Source organism: Hypanus sabinus, chromosome 7, assembly GCF_030144855.1.
Source record: "Hypanus sabinus isolate sHypSab1 chromosome 7, sHypSab1.hap1, whole genome shotgun sequence".
NCBI classification, from domain to species: Eukaryota; Metazoa; Chordata; class Chondrichthyes; order Myliobatiformes; family Dasyatidae; genus Hypanus; species Hypanus sabinus.
In genome coordinates this window covers 20,538,371-20,551,699 of record NC_082712.1, presented here as the reverse complement: position 1 = coordinate 20,551,699, position 13,329 = coordinate 20,538,371, and the positions used below count along the sequence as shown (strand labels likewise).

The 13,329-nt window shown below is 42.3% G+C and overlaps 1 long non-coding RNA gene across 1 annotated transcript; it reads left to right on the top strand.

Annotated features, from left to right (window-relative positions):
* Positions 1-526: 526 nt before the first annotated feature.
* LOC132396601 (uncharacterized) lies at positions 527-12,124 on the top strand. Its single transcript, XR_009513040.1, has 2 exons — positions 527-9,325; positions 10,933-12,124. It is a non-coding gene; the product is annotated as an uncharacterized LOC132396601 (long non-coding RNA).
* The last annotated feature ends 1,205 nt before the right edge of the window (positions 12,125-13,329 follow it).

The following is a 13,329-nucleotide window of genomic DNA, read 5'->3' as shown; positions in this document are numbered from 1 at the left end:
TGTCCATCTCCTGAGTAAATGCAGATCCAAAAATAAATCCTTTTTTTGATATTGGACCTCTAGAAAATGCTGGTGAGGTAATAATGGGGGACAAAGAAATGGCAGATGAACTGAAGTACTTTGCTCCACTCTTTACTGTGGAAGATGCTAGCTGAGTGAGTGTCAGGGAGCAGGAGTGAGTGCCGTTGCTATTAGGAAAATGTGCTTGGCAAGCTGAAGGGTCTTGAGGCAGATAAGTCACCTGAATCAGATGGACCGCATCCCACCTTCCTGAAGGAGGTTGCCGAAGAGATAAAGGATGCATTGGTCATGATCTTTCAAGAATCACTTGATTCTGACATGGTCCTGAAGTTTTCATTTTCTCTCAATTATTATGCATTGCATTGTACTGCTGCTGCAAAGTTAACAAATTTCACAACATATACTGGCGATATTAAACCTGATTGGCAAATGTCACTCTACTCTTTAAGAAGGGAGGAAGACAAAAGAGGAAATTATAGGCCTGTTATCTCAGTGGTTGGGAAAGTGTTGGAGTCCATTATTAAGGATGAGGTTTTAGGATACGTGGAGACTAATGATAAATTAAGTCAAAGCCGGCATGATTTCTGTAAAGGGAAATCTTGCCTGACAAATCTGTTAGAATTCTTCAAGGAAGCAACAAACGGTGGACAAAGGAGAGGCAGTGGATATCATTTACTTAGATTTTCAGAAGGCATTTGAAACGGTGTCTCACATGAGGCTGCTTAACAAGGTAAAATCCTATGGTGTAACTGGAAAGATACTGGCATGGATAGAGGAATGGCTGATGGGCAGGAGGCAGCGAGTGGGAGTAAAAGGGGCCTTTTCAGGTTGGCTGCCAGTGACTAGTGGTGTTCCTCAGGGGCAAGTATTGGGACTGCTACTTTTCATATTGTCCGTCAGTAATTTGGGTAGTGGAATTGATGGCTTTGTGGAAAAGTTTGTAGATGATACAAGGATAGGTGGAGTTGTAGATAGTGCTGAGGAAGCAATGCAATTGCAGCAGGACTTGGACAAATTAGAAGAATGGGTAAAAAAGTGGCAGATGGCATACAGTTTCAGGGAATGTATGATAATGCATTTTGGTAACAGGAACAATAGTGCAGACTATTATCTAAATGGGGAGAAAATTCAAACATCAGAGGGACTGAGGAGTTCTTAGGCAAGGCTCCCAGAAGGTTAATTCACAGGTTGTGTCTGTGATAAGGTGAATACAATGTTGGCATTTATTTCCAGGGGAACAGAATATAAAAATGTGGAATAATGCTGAAGCTTTATAAGACACTATCAGGCCACACTTGAAATATTGTCAGCAGTTTTTGGGTCCCATATCTCTGAAAGGATGTGTTGTCATTTGGAGAGTGTCCTGAGGAGGTTCATGAGGATGATTCTGGGAATGAAGGGGTTAACATATGAGGAATGTCTGTTAGTTTGGGGCCTGTACTCACTGGAATTTAGAAGGATGTGTGGGGATCTCATTGAAACTTACCGAATGTTGAAAGGAGCTGATAGGGTGGATGTGGAGAGGGTGTTTCCTATGGTGGAGGTATCCAGAACTGGAGGACACTGTCTCAAAATTGAGGGGCAACCCTTTAGAACAGGAGTAAGGAGGAATTTTTTTTTAAGGCAGAGAGTAGTGAATCTGTGGAATGTTCTGCTACAGACTGTGGTGGAGGCCAAGTCCGTGGGTGTAATTAAAGTGGAAGTTGATAGATTCCTGATTAGTTGGGGCATTAAGGGATATGGTGAGAGGGCAAGTATATGGGGTTGAATGGTATCTGGGGTCAGTCATGATGAAAGGGTAGATCAGACTGGATGGGCTGAATGGACTAATTCTGCTCCTATGTCTTTTGGCTCCACACACGAGTTACCATTCTGAAATTTCTGAGGACCTGCTTTGTCCTTTGCAATACTCTTACATATCTGTAGAATCCCTTGGGATTCTTCTTCACCTTGTCTTCTAGCGTAATTTCATGCCTTCTTCTTGCCCTCTTGATTTTTTTCTTAAGTGTTAAAAACATAAAAAACCTACAGCACAATGCAGAGCCTTCGGCCTACAACGCTGTGCCAAACATGTACTTACTTTAGAAATTACCTACAGTTATCCATAGCCCTCTATTTTTCTAAGCTCTGTGTTAAAAGACCCTATCGTATCTGCCTCCACCACCATTGCCAGCAGCCCATTCCATGCACTCACCACTCTCTGCGTAAAAAAAAAAAAAAAAAACAACAACAATAACTTACCACTGACATCTTCTCTGTACATACTTCCATACACCTTAAAATTTTACCCTCTCGTGTGAGCCATTTCAGCCCTAGGAAAACTGACTGTCCACACCATTCTCTTGTGTTTCTTCTACTCCATAAGTATCTCATTTGTTCCTACCTGCCTATATCTGCTAGGCACTTCTTAATTAGGGCCTAAATATTTCTTAGAAACCAAGATCCCCTAAATCTGTGATCTTTACCTTTTATTCTGATAGGCAATACAAGCTTTGTACTCTCAAAATTTCATTTTTTGAAGGCCTCCAACTTACCAAGTACACCTTTGCCAAAAAAACAGCCTGTCCCAATCCACGCTTGCCAGATCCATTATGATGCCATCAAAATTGACCTTTCTCCAATTTAGAATTCCAACCCGCAGACCAGACCTATCTTTTTACATAGTTACTTTGAAACTAATGATCACTAGATGCAGTGTTCCCCAACACATTCTTCCGTGCAGTAGCAGTTCAAGTATCACACCATCTCTGTCTAGGACTTCTATGTACCGATTAAGGAAACTTTCCTGGACATATTTAACTATCTAGCTCATCTAATCCTTTTACTGTATGTCCAATACCATTTGAACCTGGATGAGTATGCTGCAGTTGTTACTGATTTCATTAAAACCTGTGTGGATGAGTGTGTGCCCACTAACACTTACTGTACATTCCCAAACCAAAAACCGTGAATGAACCAGGAGGTGCGTCATCTGCTGAAGGCTAGATCTATGGCATTCAAGACCTGAACCAGAAAACCAACTATGATTTGCAGAGGGCTATTTCAAGGGTGAAGACATAACTTTGAATAAGGTTGGAGGCGACGTCGGATGTACTGCAACTCTTGTAAAGTCTGCAAGACATTTGTTGGAAGACATTACTTCCAACAAAGTGAAACCCAATAGCATAAATGGCAGCAATGCTTCACTACCAGATGAACTCAATGCCTTCTATGCCTGCTTTGAAAGGGAGAACACAACTACAGCTGTGATGACCCCTATGTTCTCTGTCTCAGAGGCCAATGTTAGGTTGTCTTTAAAGAGAGTGAACCCTCAGAAGGCAGAAGGTCCCAATGGAGTACCTGGTAAGGCTCTGAAATCCTGTGCCAACCAACTAGCGGGAGTATTTAAGACATTTTCAACCTCTCATTGCTATGTGCGGAAGTTCCCACTTGCTTCAAAAAGGCAACAATTATACCAGTACCTAACAAGAATAATACGGACTGCCTTAATGACTATCGCCCAGTAGCATTCACATCAACAGTGATAAAATGCTTTGAGAGGTTGGTCATGACTAGACTGAACTCCTGCCTCAACAAGGACCTGAACCCATTGCAATCTGCCTATTGCCACAGTACTGTAGGTCAATGGCAGACGCAATCTCAATGGCTCTCCACGTGGCTTTAGACCACCTGGACAACACAAACGCCTACATCAGGTTGTTCATCGACTATAGCTCAGTATTTATTACCATCATTCCCTCAATCCTGACTGAGCAGTTGCAGAACCTGGCCCTCTGTACCTCCCTCTCCAATTGGATCCTTGACTTCCTAACCAGAAGGCCATAATCTGTGCAGATTGGTGATAACATATCCTCCTCACGATGATCAACACTGGTGCACCTTGGGTGTGTGCTCAGCCAACTGCTCTACTCTATATACACATGATTGTGTGGCTAGGCATAGCACAAATACCATCTATAAATTGCTGATGATACAACCACTGTTGGTAGAATCTCAAGTGGTGACGAGGGCATACAGAAGTGAGATATGCCAACTAGTGGAGTGGTGCCGCAGCAACAACCTGGCACTCAACATCAGTAAGATGAAAGAGCTGATTGTGGACTTCAGAAAGGGTAAGACAAAGGAACACATACTATAGAGGTATCAGAAGTGGAGAGAGTGAGCAGCTTCAAGTTCTTGGGTGTCAAGATCTCTAAGGATCTAACCTGGTCCCAACATATCGATTTTAGTTATAAAGAAGGCAAGACCATGACTGTACCTCATTAGGAGTTTGAGGAGATTTGATATGTCAACAAATACACTCAAAAACTTGTATAGTTGTACCGTGGAGAGCATTCTGACAGGCTGCATCACTGGTATGGAGGGGCTACTGCACAGGACCAAAAGAAGCTGCAGAAGGTTGTAAATCTAGTCAGCTCCATCCTGGGTACTAGCCTACAAAGTACCCAGGTCATCTTTGGTGAGCAGTGTCTCAGAAAGGCAGCATCCATTATTAAGGGCCTCCAGCACCCAGGGCATGCCCTTTTCTCACTGTAGAAAAGGTGAGAAATCAGGTAGGAGATACAGAAGCCTGAAGGCACACACTCAGTGATTCAGGAACAGCTTCTTCCCCTCTGCCATCCGATTCCTAAATGAGGACATTGAATCCTTGGACACTACCTCACTTTTTTTTAAGTATACAGTATTCCTGTTTTTGCATGTTTTTTAATCTATTCAATAAATGTAATTGATTTACTTTTTTTATTGATTATTTTTATTTTATTTTATTTCTCTCTACTAGATTATGTATTGCATTGAACTTCTGCTGCTAAGTTAATAAATTTGATTCTGGTGGGCAGGTAAGGAGATGAGATGAGACAGGGAAAAAGGAATGGGGACTGGTAAGGGAGAGGGGACAGAATATTTGTCTTCCATTTCAGGTCCAATCCACCTCTTCTGTACAGGACCCACCTTTCCCGGAAAAGAGCCCAATGATCCAAAAACCTGACACTGTCCCTCCTACACCGACTCCTTAACCACGGGTTAAATTGTAAATCTTCCTGTTTTGGGTGTCACTAGCGCATGGCATGGGTAGCAATCCTGGTGGAAATGTTCTTGAACTTAGCACCCAATTCCCTGAGCTCACTGTGCAGAACTTTGTCATTCATCCTACCCATGTTATTAGCATCTACATAAACCATGACCTGTGGCTGCTCACCCTCCCATATAAGAATGCTGAGGACTTAATGTACCTGGCACCTGGGAGGGCATCATATCATCCAGGAATCTTGTTCTCATCCACAGAATCTCCTTTCTGTTGCTCTGACTAATGAATGCCCTATCACCTTCCCTTCTGAATTACAGAGTCAGACATGGAGACTTGACCACTGTGAATTTCCTGCTGTCATTGCCCCCACCCCCACTGCCTCCAACAGTAGCCTGTTATTAAAGGAGATAGCCACAGGTGGACTCCTTAGCCCCTTTTCCCCTTCCTGACTGTCACCCAGTTTTCTGTGTCCTCCACCTTGGGTTAACCTACATGTCTTCATGTCCTGTCTATCACTCCCACAAACTCCAGAATGATCCAAAGTCCATCCAGTTCTGGCTCCAACTCCTTGACGCAGATTCTTAGAAGTGGCTGGATTCACTTTCACAGCTGAAGTTACCAGGGACACTGGAAGTCTCCTTGCTTTCCCACATCCTGCAAAAGGAGCATTCAACTATCCTGCCTGGCATCTCTACTATTCTCACTGAGCAAATATACAGAAGGAAAAACAAAAAATAAACTGTGGGTGGAGTCTACCTACAGCTGTTGACTTTCTCTTGCTGAACCCTTGAAAACCTAACACTGGTCAAGTTGTGATTTCTTTTAATATGCGGTGAAATAAAAACTGTTCTTGGAGTCTTTTACTCCCTTCCTATCTGTGCCTATGTCTTTCAGTTCTCATGTTCCACATATTCCTTGTAATGTAGAAAGAGGGTATTCGGTCCATTGAGATTATTGCAGCTCTTAAATGGATGCCACAGTAGTGTAACGGTTAGTGCGATGATATTACAGCTGGGACATTCTGCAGTTCAGAGTTCAATTCTGGTGTTGCCTGTTTTCCCAGTGAACCATGTGGGTTTCCTCCAGGTGTCCAACTTTCCTCCCACAGCTAGAAACACGGAAATCCTACTGTACAATACAGGCCCTTCAGACCACAAAGCTATGCTAAACACATCCTTATCTTGGGTTAACCATAGCCCTCTATTTCTAAGCTCCTTTTACCTATCCAGGAGTCTCTTAAAACCCTATCGTATCCATCTCCTCCACCGTCGCCAGCAGCCCATTCCACGCAAGCACCTTAAACTGTGCCCTCTCATGCTAGCCATTTCAGCCCTTAGAAAAAGCCTCTGACTATCCACACAATCAATGCCTTTCATCATCTTATACACCTCTATCAGGTCACCTCTCAGCCTACATCGCTCCAGAGAGAAAAGGCTGAGCTCACTCAACCTATTCTCATAAGGCATGCTCCTCAATCCAGGCAACATCCTTGTAAATCTCCTCTGCACCCTTTCTATGGCTTCCACATCCTTCCTGCAGTGAGGCAACCAGAACTGAGCACAGTACTCCATGTGGGGTCTGACCAGGGTCCTACGTAGCTGCAACTTTACCTCTCGGCTCCTAAACTCAATCCCACGATTCATGAAGGCCAATGCACCATATGCTACCTTAACCACAGAGTCAACCTACACAACAGCTTTGAGTGTCCTATGGACTCGGACCCCAAGAACCCTCTGATCTTCCACACTGCTAAGAGTCTTACCATTAATACTATATTCTGCCATCATATTTGACCTACCAAAATGAACCACCTCACACTTAATTAGATTTAACTCCATCTGCCACTTCTCAGCCCATTTTTGCATCCTGTTGATGTCCCACTGTAACCTCTGATAGCCCTCCACACTATCCACAACACCTCCAACCTTTGTGTCATCAGCAGACTTAATAACACATCCCTCCACTTACTCATCCAGGTCATTTATAAAAATCACAAAGAGTAAGGGTCCCAGAACAGATCCCTGAGGCACACTACTGGTCACCAACCTCCATGCAGAATATGACCTGTCTACAACCACTCTGCCTTCTGTGGGCAAGCCAATTCTGGATCCATGAAGCAATGTCCCCTTGGATCCTATGCCTCCTTACTTTCTCAGTAAGCCTTTCATGGGGTACCTTGTCAAATTCCTTGCTGAAATCCATATACACTACATCTACTGCTCTACCTACATGAATGTGTTTAGTCACATCCTCAAAAAATTCAATTAGGCTCATAAGGCATGACCTGCCTTTGACAAAGCCATGCTGTCTATTCCTAATCATGTTATGCCTCTCCAAATGTTCATAAGTCCAGCCTCCCAGGATCTTTTCCATCATCTTACCAACCAATGAAGTAAGACTCGTCTATAATTTCCTGGGCTATCTCTACTCCTTTCTTGAATAAGGGAACAACATCCACAGCCCTCCAATCCTCCGGAACCTCTCCCGTCCCCATTGATGATGCAAAGATTATCTCTAGAGGCTCAGCAATCTCCTCTCTTGCCTCCCACAGTAGCCTGGGGTTCCTCTTGTCCAATCCCGGTGACTTATCCAACTTGATGCTTTCCAAAACCTCCTGCACATCCTCTTTCTTAATATCTATATGCTCAAGCTTTTCAGTCCACTGTAAGTCATCCCTACAATCGCCAAGATCCTTTTCAGTAATGAATATTGAAGCAAGGTATTCATTAAGTACCTCTGCTATCTCCTCCGGTTCCATACACACTTTCCCACTGTCACAATTGACTGGTCCTATTCTCGCACATCTTATCCTCTTGGTCATCACATACTTGTAGAATGCTTTGGGGTTTTCCTTAATCCTGTTCACCATGGCCCAGAGTGAAGTGTCTTACCATTGATTTGTTCTGTGATTAGTCCAGTGTTAAATAGGTGGGTTGCTGTATGGTGCGGTTTGTTGGATCAGAAGAGCCTATTCCATACTGTATTTCTAAATAAAGAAATAAATAGTTCTTTTGCATTAATCTGCATATTTCCCAGTAACCTGTTCTACCTCATGTCTTTTTATAAAGCTACTTAAGTCACAGCTATAATGCAGTCTGGTTCTGTATCCATACTTTGGGAAGAATTTAAAGGCCCTTGTGCGGGTGCAGAAAAACTTGCCAAGATTGGTTTTAGAATGAATGAGATTGGTTGCAAGGTTAAATTGGGGAAACTCAAGTTTTTTCTCTTTGGAGTAAAGGACTTACTTGATACATTTTAGGAATAGTTTCTATCCCTCTGCCATCAGATTCCATAAACTCTTGAACACCACCTCACTATTCCTCTTTTGCCATACTATTTGTTATAGCAATTTGTTTTGCTGCACTGTGCTCCTGTATACCTTATGTGAGTGACAAGAACCCTGATTCTGAGTCTGCTGCTAGATAAGATACACAAGACAACTGTTCATGTTGATGCAAGATGAAGGGATGTAGGTTAAAAATTTGGTGTAAGGTTGAAAGCTATGCAGAGAGTATTCCCATCTTGACCTTCCTGCCACCCATCAATGCTAGAAGTGATTAGAATAACCACCAGCACATCTTTAGGACATAGAGTGGAAATCCAGTCACAGGGGAAGTGTACCAAATCCTCACAGGTCAAGGTCAGGATTCAACTTGAGTTACTGGAGATATGCAGAATCAGCACTAACTGCTGTGTCATATGTTGCAGTATCCAGCCTTTTCTGACAATGGACCTTTTTGTGCTTGGGATATTTGGTGGTTTGTTGTTTAACATCTTTCTGTTGACATTTTGAACAAGGCTACTTTTGGAGTGAATTTACATATACATGTTGTGGCCAGAAGGGTCTACTCCAGGCTGTATCTCAATAAATAAAGATGCAATGCACTGAATGGCTTCCTGTCTCTCCCCACCTCAGTTCCCTCCACTGCAACCCTTTTATGTTTTTTTTAATGGGACTTTTGAATTATTTTAATCTAAGTGATATGTAGTTATATGTTTATAGTACTTCAGCCTGGGTGGTGAAATCTGGGCTTGGAGCAAGTTGCTGGATGGAGTGGTCTAGGCCCAGACCATCTTGCTGCAGCTGGGTCCTCCGATGAGGTACGATACATTGCTTAGACACTTTAAACTCCAGCACAGATCAGATGTGAGAGCCAATTTCGCTCACTCTCCACGATCTTCACTCCTCTCTCCAGGGTGCCAGATCCTTTCGCTGTTCCATTGGTCAATTTAAGTGCTGGCCTAGATAGACTGAGAAGACACATTTCAGGATCTGAGGTGAGAGCTGGTTTCACTTGTTCTCCGTGATAGTCACTCCTCTCTCGCTGTGGCGCTGAAGATATGAAGGCTGCCCCAGCTGCTGTGCTCCGTGCCCATTAATTTGAAGAGGCTTGGGCCCTACTCCAGGGTGCTTCAGGGTTCAGATCTGAGGACTCAATTTCTGTTCAGACTTTTGTTGTTTGCATGATTTGTGTTTTGTTTTACTTTATCTTGTGTAACAGGTGTTGGTCTTTTATTTTTATTCTTTTTTTTTCTTTAATTGGGTTCTTTCAGGTTTCTTGCTTTGTGGCTATCTGTGAGAAAACTAATCTCAAGGTTGCATTATTTATACACTCTGATATTAAATGTACTTTGAATCTTGATTATTGAATCTTTCAGTAGTATCTAATAAGATGAAGGCTTTTGGGGCAGTGCCATAATTTTGTGATGGAATTCTCTGTAAATGAGGGAGAATATTGGGGATGGATAGGCATGTTTTGTGGTGAGGGAAACAGAGATGAAGAGTCAAGTTAATGACTTGCAAGTACAGGCAAGGCTTAGATCAATGATGTGACAATCCTGCATTAGATTGTGAGGTTAGATTTTATTGGTGTTCTGGAATAAGACCTGAACCCACAATCTTCTGATCTGAAATAACAAGTATTACTCATTATTCTGGTGTTACATATGGCTCAAAGCTACTATCTTGGATTGCAACCTGATTTGGCCAAATTGAATCCATAACCAACATAAAGACTTCTGGAGCGTCTGTGCATGTAGTTTTGGGTGCACCACCCTCTTAAAGTATCCCAGTATTTTGCACAGTTTTAGCCGATGCTTGCCAAGTTTCATTACAAGGGCCAACAGAAAAGTGCAGAAATGGCCATCAAACTGCAAATACTGCAGATGATAGAAACATTTAGGCCATGCTGCATTTGTGGAGGACAGAGGAGATGGAAGAGATGATTTTGATAAACTAAATAAAAACTGTGCTTCTGTAGCATCATGAGGACGTTCTGTAGCAAGAAATAAAAGAATGACTAGAATAAATATGGGTCTAGGAAATGGAGTTACACAGCAGTGGTTTTAGTGCAAGCTGAGCAGTCGGGATAAGCTTGGCAATTACAAGCTGTTAAAGCTAGCATCAGTGGCTGAAAAATCAATGGAAAAATAACACAGAGCAGCATAGCCCTTCAGCCCAGTGTTATGAAAACCTTTCAACCTACTCCTGGATCAATCTAACAGCACAGAACCCTCTATTTTTTTCATTCATGTGCCTATCTAAGAGTTCCTTAAAAGTTCCTATTGTATCTGCTTCTACCACCACCCCTGTTCTAGGGACTTAGCACTTCCTGTGCATAGAAAACACATCTGTCATCCACCCATACTTTCCTCCACTCACCTTAAATGGATGCCCTTTGGGGTAAGATTATCTACACTGGGAAAGGAAGGGATTAACTGGGCAGTTAGCATGGCTTTGTTGGTAGGTGATACTATCAGACTAATGTGATTATAATGTACTATAATGTACTATAGTATAATGTACTATAATGTACTGTATGACTGTGGGGCTAAGCACAGCTTTGATGCCATACTTAAATTTGCCGATGACACCTCTGTCCCAGGTCTAGTCAAAGGTGGTGATGAATCGGTGTATAGGAGGGAAATTGACAACCTAGCTGTATGGTGCCACAACAACAACCTCTCACACAACGTTAGCAAGATCAAGGAACTGATTATTGACTTCAGGAGGAGCAAACCAAAGATCCATGAGCTAAGCTTCATCAGAGAATCAGAGGTGGAGAGTATTGGCAACTTAAATTCCTCGGTGTTATCATTTCAGAGGACCAGTCCATGCTGGTCCCAGCACATAGTGCAACTATGAAGAAAGCATGACAGCATCTCTACTTTCTTAGAGGTTTGTAAATATTTGGCATGGTCTAAAACTTTGACAAACTTCTATAGATATGTGGTGGAGAGAATATCAACCAGTTGCATCATGGCCTGGTATGGAAACAGTAATGCCCTTGAATGCATAATCCTATGAAAAGTAGTGGGTACGGCCAAATCCATCATGGGTAAAGCCCTCCCCACCATTGAGCACATCTACACAGAGCATTGTTGCAGGAAAGCGCATCTATCTTCTGAGGCCCCCATCACCCTGGTCATGATCTTCTCACTGCTGCCATTAGGAAGAAGGTACAGGTGCCTCAGGACTCACACCACCAGGTTCAATAACAGTTATTACCTGATAAACATCAAGCTTTGGAACATAACTTCACTCAACTTTGCTTGACCCATTGCTGAAGAGTTCCCACACCTATGAACTCACTCACAAGGGCCGATGATGTCATATTCTCAATATTTATTGCTTATCTATTATTATGATGTTTCTTTTCTTTTGTATTTGCACAGCTTGTTGTCTTTTACACAATAGTTATTTGTCCAGCTGATGCAGAATTTCAATGATTCTATTAGGGTTATTAGATTTATTGAGTATGCCTACAAGGAAATGAATCTCAGGGTTGTAGGTGCTAACATCTATGTACTTTGAACTTCGAGTATTTTTTTGATGAAGGAACAAACTGTATTGTACTTTGTGTATTATAGCATTGCTTTTGTATTTACTGTGTTCTTTTTGTGCTTATTGTGTTTTTATGCTGTGTTGCATGCAAGTAACAATTATTTCTTTCTCCTTCTCCTTTACACATGTACTGAAGAATGACAATGAACTATTTTGAATCTTGAAAAATGTATTGATGAGAGTGGTGTGCTTTAATGTAGTTGGCGTAGATTTCAGTAAAGCATTTGACAATATCTGGCATGGAAAACTGGTCTTGAAAAGGCAAATCTAATTAAATCTAAGACAAATTGGCAAATTGTATCCAAAACTAACCTGGTAATTGGAAGCAGTGAGTGATGGTGGAGGGTTGTTGATTTTGTGGTTAGAAGTCTGTGAATGCTGTTGTAACATAGGGATTAATACTGGAACCATTACTATTTGCAATATAAGATCCTAAGATACAGGAGCAGAAGTAGGCCATTTGGCTTATTGAGCCTGCTCCATCATTCAATCATGGGCTGGTCCAATTCTTCCAGTCATCCCCACTCCCCTGCCTTTTCCCCATACCCTTTGATGCCCTGGCTAATCAAGAACCTATCTATCTCTGCCTTGGATGCACCCAATTACTTGGCCTTCACAGCCACTCGTGGCAACAAATTCTACAGCTTTACCACCCTCTGACTAAAGTAATTTCTCCACATCTCTGTTCTAAATGGACATTCTCCAATCCTGAAGTCGTGCCCTCTTGTCCTAGATTCCCCTACCATGGGAAATATCTTTGCCATATCTAATCTGTTCAGTCCTTTTTCATTTGGAATGTTTCTATGAGATCCCCCCCTTGTTCTCCTGAACTACAGGGAATGCAGCCCAAGAGCTGCCAGACATTCCTCATTTGATAACCCTTTCATTCCTGGAATCATTCTCATGAATCTTCTCTGAACCCTCTCCAATGTCAGTATATCCTTTCCAAAATAAGGATCCCAAAACTGCACACAATACTCCAAGTGTGGTTTCACGAGTGCCTTATAGAGCCTTAACATCACATCCCTGCTCATATATTCTACACCTCCAGAAATGAATGCCAACGTTGCATTTGCCTTCTTCACCACTGACTCCACCTGGAGATTAAACTTTAGGGTATCTTGCACAAGGACTCCCAAGTCCCTTTGCATGTCTGCATTTTGAATTCTCTCCCCATCTAAATAATAGTCTGCCCGTTTATTTCTTCCACCACACTTTCCAACATTGTATTTCATTTGCCACTTCTTTGCCCATTCCCCTAACTATCTAAATTTCTCTGCAGGCTCTCTGTTTTATCAACACTACCCATTCCTCCACCTACCTTTGTATCATTCAGCAAATTTAGCCACAAATCCATTAATCCCATAGTCCAAATCATTGATAAACATCGTAAAAAGGAATGGTCCCAACACCGACCCCTGTGGAACTCCACTGGTAA